The sequence below is a fragment of the Musca autumnalis genome, unplaced genomic scaffold (assembly GCF_047663935.1).
Source record: "Musca autumnalis isolate F117 unplaced genomic scaffold, ASM4766393v1 scaffold_3, whole genome shotgun sequence".
NCBI classification, from domain to species: domain Eukaryota; kingdom Metazoa; phylum Arthropoda; class Insecta; order Diptera; family Muscidae; genus Musca; species Musca autumnalis.
The window spans coordinates 182955419-182972109 of record NW_027411866.1 but is presented as its reverse complement, the minus strand read 5'-3'; the positions used below and the strand labels follow the sequence as shown (position 1 = coordinate 182972109).

Here is a 16691-nt window from a genome sequence, read left to right as displayed (position 1 = left end):
TTTCTTTGGGAATTTGAATGTTTTAATGAAATGTCTGAAACCTGGTTTCAATTTAATTTATGTTGGAGAGTATAAAAATTCGGCCGGGTTGAACTTAACGCAGTTTTTAGCTCTCGCTAACAAAGTGCTGATCCATTAAATTACTTCAAAATGCTAGTTGGATTTTTCTAGACTTTGTTGTATTAAAAATATGGTCTTGATCGAATTATCCCAAGCATTGAGGACAATGTTTATAGCGTGTTTGCTGTCCCACTTACTAAATTTAGAAATCTTATCTGTAAGTATAATGTTTTCAAAAATCGGAAGCAACCGTGGTATTCTACTTCCAAAACACCCTTTACTGACTTTGGTTCGTTTGGGTCATTTCGTTTTATTATTTTATAACGGTAAAAGTAGTGAAAATCTGTTTCCCTTAAATTTTCAAATTTAAACGGACATATCTTCTTTATTCACAGCGGTTGATTGATCTTTTTTCCTTTTAAAGTAGTGAATAATATCTTTCGAATAAGCTATTATTTGTTCAAATCGGTTAATAAATGGCTAAGTTATAGTGGTTGATTCATATCAATACAATTACTTCCCACCATACCATTGCTATCGAACACGATATCGTTTTCGAATGTTTCTCGATAGTTTTGCGGATATTTTGTTCGAGAACGACACACGAGAATGAATTGAAAACAATTCATTCGTCGATAAGTTTGAAACCAGGTTTCAGACATTTCATTTTTTATTTATTATTGTTTTTTTAGGACGAAGGCCATTATTTATGAAAATTTTTTAATTAATTAATTAATTGAATTAATCGAGCTAACATGGCCTAAGGAATTTGTATTGAAAAATGAAGTCAAGCGAAGTAACACACACTCCACCACTATTCATTGTCCATGGACCTCAACACAATAACATTTTGTAACAGAACGCTTGGATATTTTTCTGGTCAACTTTTGTGACACAGTGTCATTTATCGATATTTTCCGAAAACTGTGCACTCTCCCAAGGCCAAAACTGCCTGAAGGAAATTTCCAATACTTTTGCGATGTACTAGAGAGTTCTTAAATATTCTGTTGGCTACTCGTTAATGCGGACAACGCGATAATCCGGACACTAGAAATTTTTACATTAAAGACTCGGTAATCCGGACATCTCATATTTTTCGTACCTTGATAATCCGGACATTAATATTTTTTCCTATCTAGAGCATTAGGTTCTTATGTATTTCATTGACGTTTTCGTATTCAGCAATAGCAATTGGTATATAAATATATATATAGTCCTTTTAATTCCGACTGGAACATAGGGCCGTCACAAATGTTTTCCATCTATCTCTATCCATGGCAAGGTTTTTAATTTCACTCCATGTACTCGATTAGTTGTTTGGTTACGTCAGTCGAAGCTTTCCTCATGGTATGACCAAGCCATCTGTATTTCTTTCGTTTAATTTCATCTTCCAGTGGTTGCTGATTCGACATATTAGTCCGGTCAAAATAGACATTGAAATAGCAAAAATTCCCACAGAGCTGAATTTTGGTGGAGAGCTAGGGTTTGCCATTAGAAGCAACGTCCTAAAAGTCCCCATCGATCCCATGTGTGCAAAAAAATTATTCGGGGTCAAAGGTCAAATTTTAAGGGTTTTTTAGGTTTTCGGATTTATTTTTTGAAAACGGTTGATCTAATCAAAAAGTGACTAAAGTAAATATTGTAGACAGGAAAATTACGTACAAGTTTGACCCTTATAATTTTTTCTTAGAAGGAACCATTCTTGAGATATAGCTGTTCTAAAAAACACATGATTTTTATGCACTTATAAGGGAAATGTGCACATATTCAGACGAACCGGCTAAAATAAGTGAAGTAATCGGGTCTGTCCCCCAAAAAATATATATTTTCTTGAAAAGCGAAATTATAGCTATCTTCTAAAAAATAATCCAACAAAATCGGAGCGTGTTTAGTAGAGTTATTCAATGTTAGAGTCATTTTATGCGAAAATAGCCCATTTAACCCACATGTATAATCGAAAGCCCAACGGGAACGACCCTAACGAAAACTCTCCGATTTTTTTCAAGTTTTATCCGAAGGTAGGGTTTGTTGCGCTGATTACGGAAATGTATAATTTTCAACGGTTGCGGATCCGTTTCGCCGGTTATTCGACCCGAAAGGCCAAATTTAAAAAACGGGTTAGACCCGGTTCTACCGAACCGATTACTGCAAAGTGGATATCGTTTGAAAGCTTACGGAAGTATCTAACACATAGTGTCGTTACTTTAACCGGCTCGCCTCATAATGTACTTACGCGGCTAATTCTTTATTTGACCTTTAGATCGCGATATCTCGAAAATGGTAAGTCTTTTTTAAGAATCATAAAGACCACTCTTGTAGACAATTATTGAATCTACAACTTTTACTTTAGCCGGCTTTTACTAAGTCTTACCGTTTTTGAGAAAAATTAAAAACACTGAATAATGCCTCCTAAAATGACCTTTGACCCCGAATAACTTGTTTTGCACACATGGGATCGATGGGGACTTTTAGGACATTGCTTCTAATGGCTAACCCTAGCTCTCCACCAAAATTCAGCTTTGTGGGAATTTTTGCTATTTCCCCCTTATACGCGTGTCTATTTTGACCGGACTATATTCCACAGAGAATTGTTGGTTATGGTGTTGGGCTAGTAAACTCACCTATTCGTAAATGCTTGCATGGAGCACATTAGGTTCTTTGGAATCATCCAGGTTTCACATCCATATAACATAACAGATTTTACATTGCTGTTAAATACTTTTAGTTTGGTTCCCGAGGATATAGTCCTATCTCTCCATAGTTTATTAAGGCTTCCAAATGCAGTTTTAGCTTTGTTGGGTCTACATTGTATGTCTTTGTCGCTACCGCCATTTGTAGTTATAATGCTGCCGAGATAATTGAATGAGGATACATCTTCAATTGGCTGGTTCATCACTTGGAAGTGGTTGGTGTTTCCGATATGTATTCTCATTGATTTGGTTTTTGCTATATTGATGTGAAGTCCAGCTCTAACAGCTCTGTCCGTAAGATTTGTAAGTTTTGAAGACATGTCGGAGAAATGGTGTGACAGGAGGCAAATGTCATCTGCGTAGTCAAGATCATGTAAATTTCCATGTAGGCCTATTGTCACTCCACATTGTTCTGCCATAGCTCTTCTCATAATAACATCAAAAACAATGTTAAATAGAAGCGGCGATAGGACGCAACCTTGTCTCACTCCAACATTAACCTTTATTTCTTCACTTACAAGGCCTTCGTAAGATATACGGCAATGTGCATCTTTATATAGCTCTTTGATCAGGTTAATTATTTTACGGGTACACCTTTACATTCCAATGCATTCCAAATAGCATTGTGGTGGATTGTGTCGAACGCTCGTTTAAAGTCCACAAATATTAGATGCAGTGGAGAACGCCATTCAGCAGACTGCTCAACGATCACTCGGATGCTGTTAATGTGGTCTACACATGACTTGTTTGGTCTGAAACCAGCTTGCTCTGGTCTTGGTTGGTGTTCAATAATTGTTGATATGCACTTATGAAGAATAAGTGCAATGATTTTATTTAACATATTTAGCAACGTTATTCCTCTCCAGTTGCTAACGTTTTGAAGATCGCCTTTTTTGGGTAACTTTATGACTAATCCCTCTTTTAGTTGTTTCGGCAGGTGCTCGTTTGTCCAAAAGTGATTAATAACACTGTGCTACAGTGAACATTTGCAGGGGTTCTAATGCATAAATTCGGTTTTGTGGGAGTCCATAGAAGACGAAAATACCTTTGGTTTCTTTGGATTACTTCGGTTTTTGATTTTATAACGGTAAATGTAGTGAAAAATGGACTTTCTTGGATTTTCAACTTTAAACGGACATTACTTCTTTTTTCCACATCCGATTTTCACACTCTATCCTTTATTGGAAAGGGGAGAATATTGTCTTTCGAACAAGCGATAGATTTTTAAAATCGGTTAACACATGGCTAAGTAATAGTGGTTTTTATGTGACAAAAACGCATTAAAAACAGTAAAATGTTCTTCCTTGTGCTCTAGGCTGCGTAAACGATACCTAACAGTACAATTATTTACTGTCGGCAAGTAGGAAATTTAGTTGGCTTTCCAAAATGGGAAAAACCAACGAAATCGGTTGAAAAATGAATGCGCTATGGCATTTTTTGTGTCTCAACTTTTTGGTTTTTTTCATATTTTCCTTTATAAAAGATTGGTACCTTAGCATGTATGATTCTAATTGTGATTATCTTGCTTAACAATTACGCACAAGCTAATTGCACAAGGAAAAACAAGTCACTGTTTTTCAATGGGTTTTTGTCACATATAAACCACTATTACTTAGCCATTTGTTACTTAGCCATTTGTTAAAAATCTATGGCTTATTCGAAAGACATTATTCTCCCCTTTGTAGTGAAAAATAGGGTGTGCAAATCGGTCGTGGAGAAAAGAAGTAATGTTCGTTTAAAGCTGAAAATCCAACAATGCCTATTTTTCGCTACACTTACCGTTATAAAACCAAAAACCGAAGTGACCCAAAGAAACCAAAGGTATTTTCGTCTTCTATGGACTCCCACAAAACCGAATTTATGCATCAGAACACCTGCAAAAATTTTTTGTCAACTTTTGTATCACAGTGTAATTGGATATATTAATCTTGTCGTTATCTGAATATAAATTTTTAAGATTTCAGGAGGTATGCCGTCTGGCCCTGCCGCTTTGCCACTTTTAAGTTGCTGGACTGCTTCCGGTTTCGGTTGTTGTTTATGTGCTGCATTGGATCACAGTCACATATATTTATATTTTCATTGTTGCTCGTTGTCAATAGTCCTTTATAGTACTTTTCCCAGATTTTCAACTGCTTGTCGTTATCGCATGTAAGGATTCCATTTTCATTTTTGAGGGGTTTTGCGCTGCATTTGTTGTTTCCTGCAATTTGTTTTGTTATTTTGTATAGGTCTTTCAATCTTCCTGTCTCGCTGGCTTTTTCTGCTTCTTCTGCAAGACTTTGTATCCAGTTCCTCCTATCTTTCCTGGCACTTCTTTTTACATTCTTATCATGAGAGCTGTATTGTCTTAACTTTCCTCCTTTTTGATTGGGAGAATTGGCCTTGTTGATTTCGGCTTTCAACTGTTTCTTCTTTTCAATGTGTTCCCATGTTGTGTCTGAAATCCATGGTTTACTATCTTTTTTGGTGTAGCCAATTTCATTTATTGCTGTTTCAGTGAACGCAGATGTTATCTTTTTGCAGTATTCTTCAATTTCTTCATTCTCTGAGAGGTTGTTGACTTTTTCCTTCAGTTTGTTCGTGAAGTTGTTGCAGGTGTCATGGTTTTTAAGTTTTGTGATGTCCAATGATCTTCTCATACTTCTGTTGTTGCGAATTACAGATCGAAGTTTTAATCGTATATCAGCTACAATCAGGTGATGGTCGCTCGCAACGTCTGCTCCTCTCTTATTTCTCACATCAAGCAGGGATCCTCTCCACATCTTGCTGATGGCAATATGATCTATCTGATTCTCAGTTAGCATATCCGGGGAAACCCATGATACTTTGTGAATTTGTTTGTGCGGGAAAAGTGTTCCGCCTAATACAAGGTTGAAGTTGTCCCATACTTTTAGTAGCAGCTCTCCATTTTCAGACAGGTGACCAAGTCCATGTTTGCCCATAACATTTTCACGGTTGCGGTTGTCACTCCCAACCTGTGCATTGAAATCACCCATTAGAATTTTGATGTCGCCATGATTAATGTTGTTAAGTACATTCGATAGTTCGCTAAAAAACGTGATTTGCATTCCATGTCGGCGAGTTCGGTGGGTGCATAACATTGAATGCATGATATGGGTCTTGCTTTTGTTTTAAGTCGGACCACAATTATTCTATCTGTGTGTGGTTTCCACTCAATTAGAGCTTTTTTGGCTTCTGCAGAAAGGAGGACTCCAACGCCGCTAGCTCGGGGTTGGTCGGGAGGTTTTCCCGAGTTCACAAATTTTGATCCACCGATAGTGTTGATTTCCCCACTATCCGGCCATCTCACTTCGCTTAAACCAAGTATCAGCATTTTGTAGTTGATGAATTTTTTTCTATCTGAGCAAGCTTCGATGGTTCCAACATAGTACGTACATTCCAAGAGCCTATTCGTATCCTTTGTTTCATTCCAATGGTCGTCATGGAGGGGGTTGGTGTTTCATTTTCATTTGTAACGGTTTCAGTAATCAATGTGTATTCGGATGGGTAGATGATTGGTCTAAGGCATCCTAGACTGGTGCTGGGGTTGCCAGCTTTGCCACCAGCCTGGCAAAACGCCGCTCGTATTAGCTTCCACTACACAACTATGAAGTGGTCCCCAGGGAGTACCACGCGGAGGCCATTGCTTCTGCAATGGGACCAAGATATTGATCTACGAGCCGACTTGACTTTTCTTATTAAGGATTGTGGGAACACTTTACCTTCTGCTTATTTAGATTGTAAGTCTTAGAAAGGGTCGCTTTAGCCACTTTACCTTATGCAGCCCTTAAATAATAACAATTAAGTTTTTCAAAGTTTTCGGTCCACATCTAGTCTTTGTGGTTAGCCACAGTTAAGACTAGAACGCACAATTATGATTGAAAATTTTAAACAAGAGTTGACAGTACTCTTGCTATAGGCACAATTTAGCGTACATTCCCTGGCAATTTCAGGAAAATCGGTTCAGTAGTTTTTGTAGAAATGATAAAAATTTAAAAAGTGGGCGTGGTCAAATTTTCTTTGCATAAAAACCCAAGTCGGGTTATGGCGCACATTTTACAGAATTATCGAAATCGGTCAAGCCGTTCTCAACTGATGCCATTACCAACGAACGACACTTGATTTTATATTATATCTATATAAATAGATTTACAACTAATACCTTTATCTTCACCTTTTATAACCCCGATATGGGGTATAATTGGGAGTAGTTATTCCAATATGTAGTATTATTCGTGTATAATTTTTAATTTTTTAAGAGTAGTTCTCCCCCTGGGAGTGTTATTCGAATATTATTTTCCATATATTACTTTTTTGTCTTAATTTAGATTTTACATATATAATTATGCCAATACAATTGTATATTTTCAAAGCGATGCATATTGTAATAACTCATTGGCCCTCAGGCTTATCATTACAAAATCAAGAATTAAATAAAACAAATAAATAAATAATAATAATTGATAAGAAAATTGTTATTAGAATGCTTTTCAGTATTTTATAATAACATTCAATCACATCAATCTCAAAGTTTTCAACCAAAATTATGTTTTAAATTTTTAGTAATATAAACTATTAACAGACTCTTAACTTTTTAGCTATTACTCATATGTCATATTACACTATTATCAAAAAAAAAAACATAAATTTCCATTAAACCCCATTTTATATGAAAAATTGTCTTGACCATAATTTGCAGATAATTTCCTATTTTACTCAAATTTCCATAGCCATTTAAGAAGATGACCCCATATATCCACAAATCTGAATGGTTTTGGTGTTTGATAGCAAACACAAAGAACATACCACGTAGACATTAATTCCAGAATGCGACAACATAATGGCTTTGTCAGACATACACTTGAAAAATATAAAATATTACAAACAAAACACCACACACATACCGTAATAACTACAACAATACCCCAAGCTATGCTTTGGACCCAACAAAATAGTATTTCACAATTTGACATGAAAAGATTTATTTGCGACAGTAAATCTCAATCAGGGAAAACGATTTTCTTGATTGATGTACAACAAACATTAAGTGAACAAAAAGGGAGAACTAAAGAAAAAAATGTACATAAAAACATTAAATAAGAAAGGAGTAACAAATCAATACGACAATTTAAAGAATTGAAGAAGAATAAAAGAAAGTAGTGCGACTCGGTTTGGTCGATTGATGTTGTAAAAGTGAGAAATAATATAACTGAAAGGTAGCATGCTGACGTAGCACGTTATATACCAATAAACGACAGTTCTGATCCACTTTAACATGCTAATTCCAGTATAAATCTTATTACTTGAAAGCATCGGGAGGCACAGATCTATAAGCGCTATATGAAGACGTGGACCTATACCAACAAAATTCTGAGGGAAAGTTGTATACTCCCAACAAAGGCTAAGTACCATTTCGGTGTGATAATGAAGCTAAAATCTTAAAACTACCGAAAATCTGGTGGTACCGTTCAATGGGGGCTATCCCATATATCCTATCCTAGGAATAATAGAAGCTTCTATACCAAATTAAAAAGCTCTATCTTAAAATTTGCGAGCTGCATCTTGATTTCAACAGGCGGACAGACATATCGACATAGAATTTTACCCTGATCAAAAACATATATGGCGAAAACCAAAAATGTTTTACAATCGATGAATCCGAGTTTCACCCATTCAGAATACGCGAACTGTTAAAAGTATGACTGAAATTATTTAAAATGAAGTGTTTTAGAAGGAATCCCATAAGGTCGACCATTAAAATTAATTTACTTGGAAGCTGTGTTGGCATCAATGTAGAAAAGTAGGTAAAAATGGGTTGAAGCCAACAAGTTTTTGATGCTCCCTTCCGATTTCTGGCTTAACCTTACATTTTATAGACATATGCCCATTATAAATTGTAATCAAACTCCAGGCCGCAATTATGGACCGATCGTCACGAAATTTTGTATGGAGGTCGGGTTCAGACCAGAATAGATCCCTATTTTAATTGGAGATGATCGCGAAATATTTAGCGGGTGAAATGGACCAAAAACATATTATTTATCCAATTTTGTAGCGGCTCTGTAGGTCGCAATAATAGTCCGATCAACAGGAAATTTTAAATATGGTAAGAGTATATGACAAAGAAGTAGCTTTCAATTTGAGATGCCGATCAGATAATATTTAGAGGGTTAAATGGACCAGAACTTTTGTGTGAAAATTGTGAAAATTTTTAATATACAGCTTGTATCTTTGATTCTGAAAGACACATTCTTCCTTCGTGAGTTATATCTGGAAGGCGATCTCTTGACCTTTGCACTGATGTCGATTACGTTGATGTACGTGATCAGATAACAGAGCTACAGCCTAATATATCCAGTTTTTTGTTTGTAGTGTAGTAATTAACACTCTAGAGGTCGCAATTATAGCTCAATAGTCTAGAAATTTCGCACGAGGTAAGAGTTTAGGTACAAGAAAATGCCTATAATTTTGCATGATGATCTGATATTATTTAGCGGTAGACATAGACCATTACTTTTGTATGAAAAATATACAAATTTTATTTTTGGTCCATATTTTAATTCCGGTAGTGCATATACATGCAAAGTAGCCTACATGTGGAATAATAACTACTGACCTTTCTCCTGATGCAAATTGTAATAATGTGTCTGCTAGATAACGGGCCTACTGCCTAATATATAATGGGTTTTGTGTAGAGAACTACAATTTCCTCCCATACTACATGGGGTTGTCTCTATAGAGACAATGTTTGAAATATGGCATATCCATATTTATTTATTACATTACATAATCATTTGATTCTAGATGCCAATTCCCCGCTGATGATTTCAACTATGAGGACAATTTGTTTTATTTCACAACTAAGGAGAAGCGTTCAACTACGTTTCTATATATTTTTTCCTTTTTAAAAGTGTGACTATTTACAAATTATTTCAAACAGTTTTTCTTTTATTAAAGTGTGTTACGTATTTCTTTGGAATTTTGTATGTACCTTTGTGTTTGTTGTTCTTTTGCCTTTTAATAAAAAAACCACAACATTTGTGTGTATACTATAGAGATAGCCAGTGAGTTCTTACTGAGAGCAAGTGAGCACACATTTCAAAGTGTTTTATATTGAATTTTACGCTCCCTTGCTCTCAGTAAGCGCCCACTGGTGCATGTGTTTGTTTTTTTTGTGCCTTTTGGGTTTGTATTTTTTTGCACCCAAACATATAAAATGTTTGCACCCAAACATATCTTTGTTTGCACCCAAACATATATATCTTTGCACCCAAACATAAATATCTTTGCACCCAAACATATATATGTTTGCACCCAAACATATATTTGTTTCCACCCAAACATATATTATGTTTGGGACTGTTGCAAACATATATATGTTTGCTGCAAAATATGTTTGGGACATATGTTAGAGAGGCCGTTTTTTTTTTGCGTGTATCATGACAGATAAATTTTCAGTTCAGTTGTCCAATTGATATTGGAGCATGGGGTCACCTCGCCACCTATTCTATTCTAGGATTTAGGGTAAAGGGAATACATACAAAATACGACCAAAGATATGTCTTATCGAAATAATTGTTTTGGATCCCAAGTATGTTTGGACGAAATTCGTTGGAGTCGATTTACTGCCTAGCTGGCTGGTGCGCACGATAATTTTCGAACAGGTCTACCGATTCAAACCAAATTTTATACTTCTTAATGTTTTGACCAAACTTAGTTTAAGTTCGAATATAGGCTATATAGGTCCACTCCTACCCCACAAAAGTTCAAAAATTTTTTCGAAAAATTCTGTGAACGTTTTGGTCCAATCTTTCCATATATTATTATTTCTTCCAGATATAGATCGGGTAAGACCATATCGATCCACACCTTCGGGTACTTCCCACACAAAATGTGCAAAAGTGAAATTTAAGAGCCCTCTCGAATCGTTTTGAATGTTTTTCAGCAGATTGTCCTTGCGGCCCTCTTTACTATGGTAGAATTGCAATGGCAAGTGCATACGTCCTGAGATAATAGCCGAAAAGCTCCAAGAAACCCTGAAAAACAAACAAGAAACCTAACTAAAATGGCAAATCCGCAACATAACTCTCAAGGGGATTTTCTGATTGGTCCGAACTTGCACATCGTATTATTTCATCCAGTCACACAAAATTTGGGAAAAGTGCAGTTTGAGGACTCGAATCGGATCTAATTAAATTTGTTTGGAAGTAGGCTCTTTTCATGGTCCCTATTGCAACGGTACAATTTTTCTATGGTAAGTCCATACTTGTTGAGATAATGGTCCAAAAGTTCCAAAAATCCCTGCAGGCTCCAACTAAAATTACAAATCCGAAAAATAATTCTCAAACTTTTTCAAAAATCAGAAGTTAGATTACTAAAATTGATGTGGTATAGCCCCACATTACGATACCTACAGATTCAAAGTAGTTTGAAGAAAATTCGTGATGCAAAATCAATATATTTTTATACGGCATAATTATTGTGTTTATTTCTGTTTTTGGTCAGAGGCTGAGGGTATATCACCGTTGCAGCTGACTTATACTATCTTATTTGGTGTGTAATTGTATATGAATAATTTTGGGATATATAAAATTGTTTGCATGCAAATTATTTGAATTTCTTTTCGTTATTAGTTATTTCTATTGGTATAAAATATATTTTTGATATCACAATATACATATACCCACATGGCTCTATTTTCGAATTACACTGAAAAGGGTAACATATGTGAGGTACAAGTGCACAATTTTTGGGCGATAGATCTTCAACAAACTCACAATTTTCACAAATATTAAATAACGGAGATATAGCTACTTGCATTGTATATTTATTTATTTATTTATTTTACGTGTATACCGAAATGGAACCTGATATTCAAAGACAATTTTAAGATTAAGCAGGAGGAGCTAATCAATGCGAATTTTCCAATTTTCGTTTTTTTTTTTTTAGAAATGTATAATTTATGTAATTGTTCCACAAACATCCCAGTAGGGACAAGGGAGGCTTCTCTTATACCAATGGATTCATATTAAGTTATTGATATGTGACCTCGTTTTTATCACCAAGTCCGAACGGCGTGTCCTAAATTGCCACTAGTAGAGACGTTTTTCATGGCTGAAATACTAAGGAAATATCGCCAACATTACTAAGGGATATTTTGATATCGTTAAAAATTTGATGTGGCCAGTCCCGGGAATCGAACACGGACATTCAGCGTGCAAGGCGGTAGCACATAGCTAATTCATAAGAAGTTGTGGTGTAGGGTATCACATGGTCGCCCCCTCCAACTACAGCCTTTGCTTACTTGTTTTTTCTAATTTTTCGAATCAAACCAAAAAATATATTTGCAACAATATTTTCCAACAATAAGTTTTTCTCTTTTGTTGTTGCTATAATATGCAATGTATGTACCCAATCTCTATAAATTTGGTATCATATTTTGTACGCTATGGAGGGTATATACACTTTGATACGATGAAAATGTGCCTCATCGAAATAATGGTTTTAGACCCCAAGTATGTTTGGACGAAATGTGTTTCAGACAATTTGGAGTCGATCTAGCCATGTCCGTCCGTCTGTCTGTCTGTCCTGCTGGCTGGAGCGCACGATAACTCTCGAACGGATGAACCAATTCGGTTCAAATTTTGGCTTTCCTAATATTTTGCCCAAACTTAGTTTAAGTTCGAAGATGGGCTATATCGGTCCATTCCTTCCGGTACCTCCCCCACAAAAGTTCGAAAATGTTCGGAAAGTTTGTGCGCACGATAACTCTTGAAGGGAGTGACCGATGTAGTCCATACCTTGTATATCGTATACTTTCTACCAGGGTAATATGAGGTTACAATATGGTCTCAATAGGTCCACTCCTTCGGGTACCTCCCACACAAAATTTCGGAAAAGTTCAGTTTAGGGCCATCTCTCGAATCGGTTTGATTTTTGTTTTAGCAACTTGTATTCACTGCCCTCCATACGACGGTCAAGTACCATCAGGGGCAAGTCCATACTTCCTGAGAAAATATCATGAAAGTTGCAAAAAACCCTATGACACCGTGTGCAGTGGTTGGAGCTCAAGATAACTCTCGAACGGATCTGCCGATTCGGTCCAAAATATGGCCTTAGTAATATCTTGTCCAAACATAGTTTAAGTTTGAAGATAAGCCATATCGGTCCGCTCCTTCAGGTACCTCCCCCACAAAAGTTCAAAAATGTTTGGAAAAATTGTTTGTACGGTAACTATTGAAGGGAGTGGCCGAATTGGTCTATACGTTACATATCCTAATATATCTACCAGATATAGATCAGGTTCAAATATGGACTATATTTGTCCACTCCATCCGGTACCTCCCACACAAAATTTCGGATAAGTTCACTTTAAGACCTAATATCGACTCACTTTGATTTTTGTTGAGCAACTTGCATTCGCTGCCTCAATTATGAAGGGAAAAGTTTTTTAGGGGCAAGTCCATACTTCTTGAGCAAACAGCCCGAAGAGTGTTATAACCCCCTATGGCACCATATGTTGTGGCTGGAGATCCACTTCCATAAAGGTCAATGTCGATCCATTCCTTTTAGTATCTCGTCCGCAAAACTTTTGATCTTTAATCCTAATCAACAATTTTGTCGGTTCAAACGCCCAAAATTTTTAAAACCCACTAAATACATACGTATTTTGGGAAAAAATTGTTTCAATATACACAGGCTGAGGGTATATCTCTGTCGGCAAAGCCGACTGATACATTTTTACTTGTTTTAATTTAATATTTGAGGGTTTGTACGGACTCTAGGACAGGATAATTTGGATTTACTTCAAATTTTTTTTATTATTTGTTGATTTTCCGCGAAAATAATAATAAATTTAAGAACTATTTAAACATCTACGAATAGATATGGCATGCTGTTAACGATTTATGCATACATTTTCTGATGACAAGAAATAATATATTTTTAAATATTTTTTTCTTTATATGAGAATAAAAACCGCTATAACTTTTGCGCGCATCGTCCAATTTTGTGAATGTGAAAAGATTTAAAACCAGAATTTTTTCTTAACCTCTATGCCAAAAATTTTAGATGTGCTCGCAAAAAAATTTTTTATTTTTATTCAAATGGAATTCCAAAGAATTTTCGGTTTTTGCCATATACTTTATAGGGTCATCCGGTGAATATTTTGATGTGTTTTAAACGGAATGACAAATTTGATTATACCCTCCATATTATGGTGGAGGATATAAAAACATTGTTGGAATATTAAAATATGATATGTTTAGAGATAATTTTGTGAATTTTCACTGATATCGATTTGTCGGTTTTTGTCAGGCCGGAACAACTGTGCAACGTTTAACATGGCTGCAGGTAACTTTTCTGACATGGTTTACGAATTCGAAGACCCATAATAAGCAATAAATTTGAAAAATATTTTCTTTTTCAGATAATTGCATTTAAATTATTAACTTGCAATTTATCATGGAATACACAGAAAAATAGATCACTCCCAGTGTATGGATTTTCCAATTGATATTTTCGCATACATAAAAAAATGCATTACAAACCTATATATATACATATATCGCAATAGTCTTTTGCTTTTATATTTATACAATAGTGTGTAACGATGCATGAAACAACGTTTTATTCACTTCCATGCACGTATTAGAAGATGTATCACAGCCCTCAGCACATGCTAATGCACTGTCACTGCTTATCATTTGATAGTTTGACCGCATAATAAAAATCATCATAAGAATGTAGCGTTTAATTAAATGAGACTATATATGAGCAATTCACTACAAATATTTACTTTGGATGGCAATTTTTAGAATTTTATATACACATTGGTTGAGCTTGGTCATGCCTGGTTTTTGATGTTTATATCCTACACTGCTATTTCCTCCGGTATATTATAAGATTCTAAAAATTATTAATACATACTACAATTAAAGTAGTTGTGGATTTTTGATGGAGTTACGTGAAATTTAAACAATTTCAAGGTCTAGGTGTTTATAGTTTAAATATTTTCCCGAATTAAATATGAAATGCAATTTGATTATAGCAAATTAATACAAGTAAAAAGTCGTTAAGTTCGGCCGGGCCGAACTTTTTATACCCTCCACCATAAAATAGTCTTAATTAAAATGGAATAATTAGGGTCCTTTTACAATTTTAGGTGGAACAACTTTTCGACAATGGATAAACTCCTACTGTCTCCCACCATTGCTTAAATTACACTGTGAACACAAATGTTGGGGCAGAGATAATTCATTTTGGAGATGAAACCCTTGGTGTGTGTATATTAAAAACCCCGAAGGACAGATGCGCCGTGAGTCGAACTTCCGCGTTATGGCGTGATGGAGTTTTTGCAAGAGACCCTGTAAGCCATCATAAATTAGCAGTATTTTTTTGTTTGTTTTTTTGTAGAGCACTTACGCAACAGCACTTACGCAACCTGATGGCCCACAGGGTCTCTAACAAAAATGTCATCACGCCATAACGCGAATGTTCGACTCACGGCGGATCTGTCCTTCGGGGTTTATAATATACTCACCAAGGCCTTTCTTCCCCTAGAGGAATTTTCCGTGCCTCAGACTTTACACTCCATTTTGTTGCACAGTGTTATCTAATCTAACTAAAAAAATGTGTTCAGCTAGGTGAAAGAGTCAAAGAGTCAACCTATCTTTAAATTTTTTGGCGGAAAAGTTTTATAGCTACAGGGAACTTCATGAGTCAAATTGAGGGTAGTTTCATCAAACCAATGTAGACCCTCAAAAATGGACCCATGTTGACGAATTTTAGTGAAGAAATTTCGTGACCACTGAGAATTCCCGAAAATCGGGAGGTACAGTTATATGGGGGACCTATATTGACGATTATTTTTGAATAGACAAAATTGTAGCTAAAATTCTCAAAATACCGATCATTACAGCTAGTTCGGTTAAAAATTGCAGCTAAAATTCTCAAAATACCGAAAATCGGGAGATACCGTTATATGGGGGCTATACCAAAACATGGACCTATGTTGACGATGTTTCGTTGGAGATGTTTTATGACCACTGAGAAGCTCAAACGGCAAATTACTGGTAGTTCGGTTAAAAATTTTAGCTAAAATTCTCAAAATACCGAAAATCGGGAGGTACGGTTATAAGGGGGCCATACTAAAACATGGACCTATGTTGACGATGTTTGGTGGAGATGTTTCATGACCATTGAGAACCTCAAATGTCACATTGCAGATAGTTCGGTTACAAATTGTGGCTAAAATTCTCAAAATACCGAAAATCGGGAGGTACCGTTATATGGGGGCTATACAAAAACACGGACCTATGTTGACGATGTTTGGTAGAGATGTTTCATGCCCATTGAGAACCTCAAATGTCAAATTGCAGATAGTTCGGTTACAAATTGTGGCTAAAATTCTCAAAATACCGAAAATCGGGAGATACCGTTATATGGGGGCTATACCAAAACATGAACCTATGTTGACGATGTTTGGTGGAGATATTTCATGACCACTGAGAACCTCAAATGGCAAATTACAGCTAGTTCGGTTAAAAATTGTAGCTAAAATTCTCAAAATACCGAAAATATGGAGGTACCGATATTTGGGGGCTATACCAAAACATGGACCTATGTTGACGATGTTTCGTGGAGATGTTTCATGACCACTGAGAACATCAAATGTCAAATTGCAGATAGTTCGGTTAAAAATTGTGGCTAAAATTCTCAAAATACCGAAAATCGGGAGGTACCGTTATATATGGACTATACCAAAACATGGACCTATGCCCATATCCTTTGGGATATAAGTTTGTTTGTTGATCACTAGGAACTCTAAATGCCAAATTATAGCTAATTCGGTATGCAAATGTGGCGATGAACGTCAAAATACCTCAAATCCGGAGGTACCGTTATATGGGGGCTACACCAAAGAGTGGACCGATATAGCCC

The 16691-nt window shown here is 35.8% G+C and overlaps 1 pseudogene; it reads right to left on the bottom strand.

Annotated features, from left to right (window-relative positions):
* The window catches only part of LOC141398375 (uncharacterized), a 130148-nt pseudogene extending 124759 nt beyond the window's left edge, over positions 1 to 5389 (bottom strand).
* Positions 5390 to 16691: the final 11302 nt, after the last annotated feature.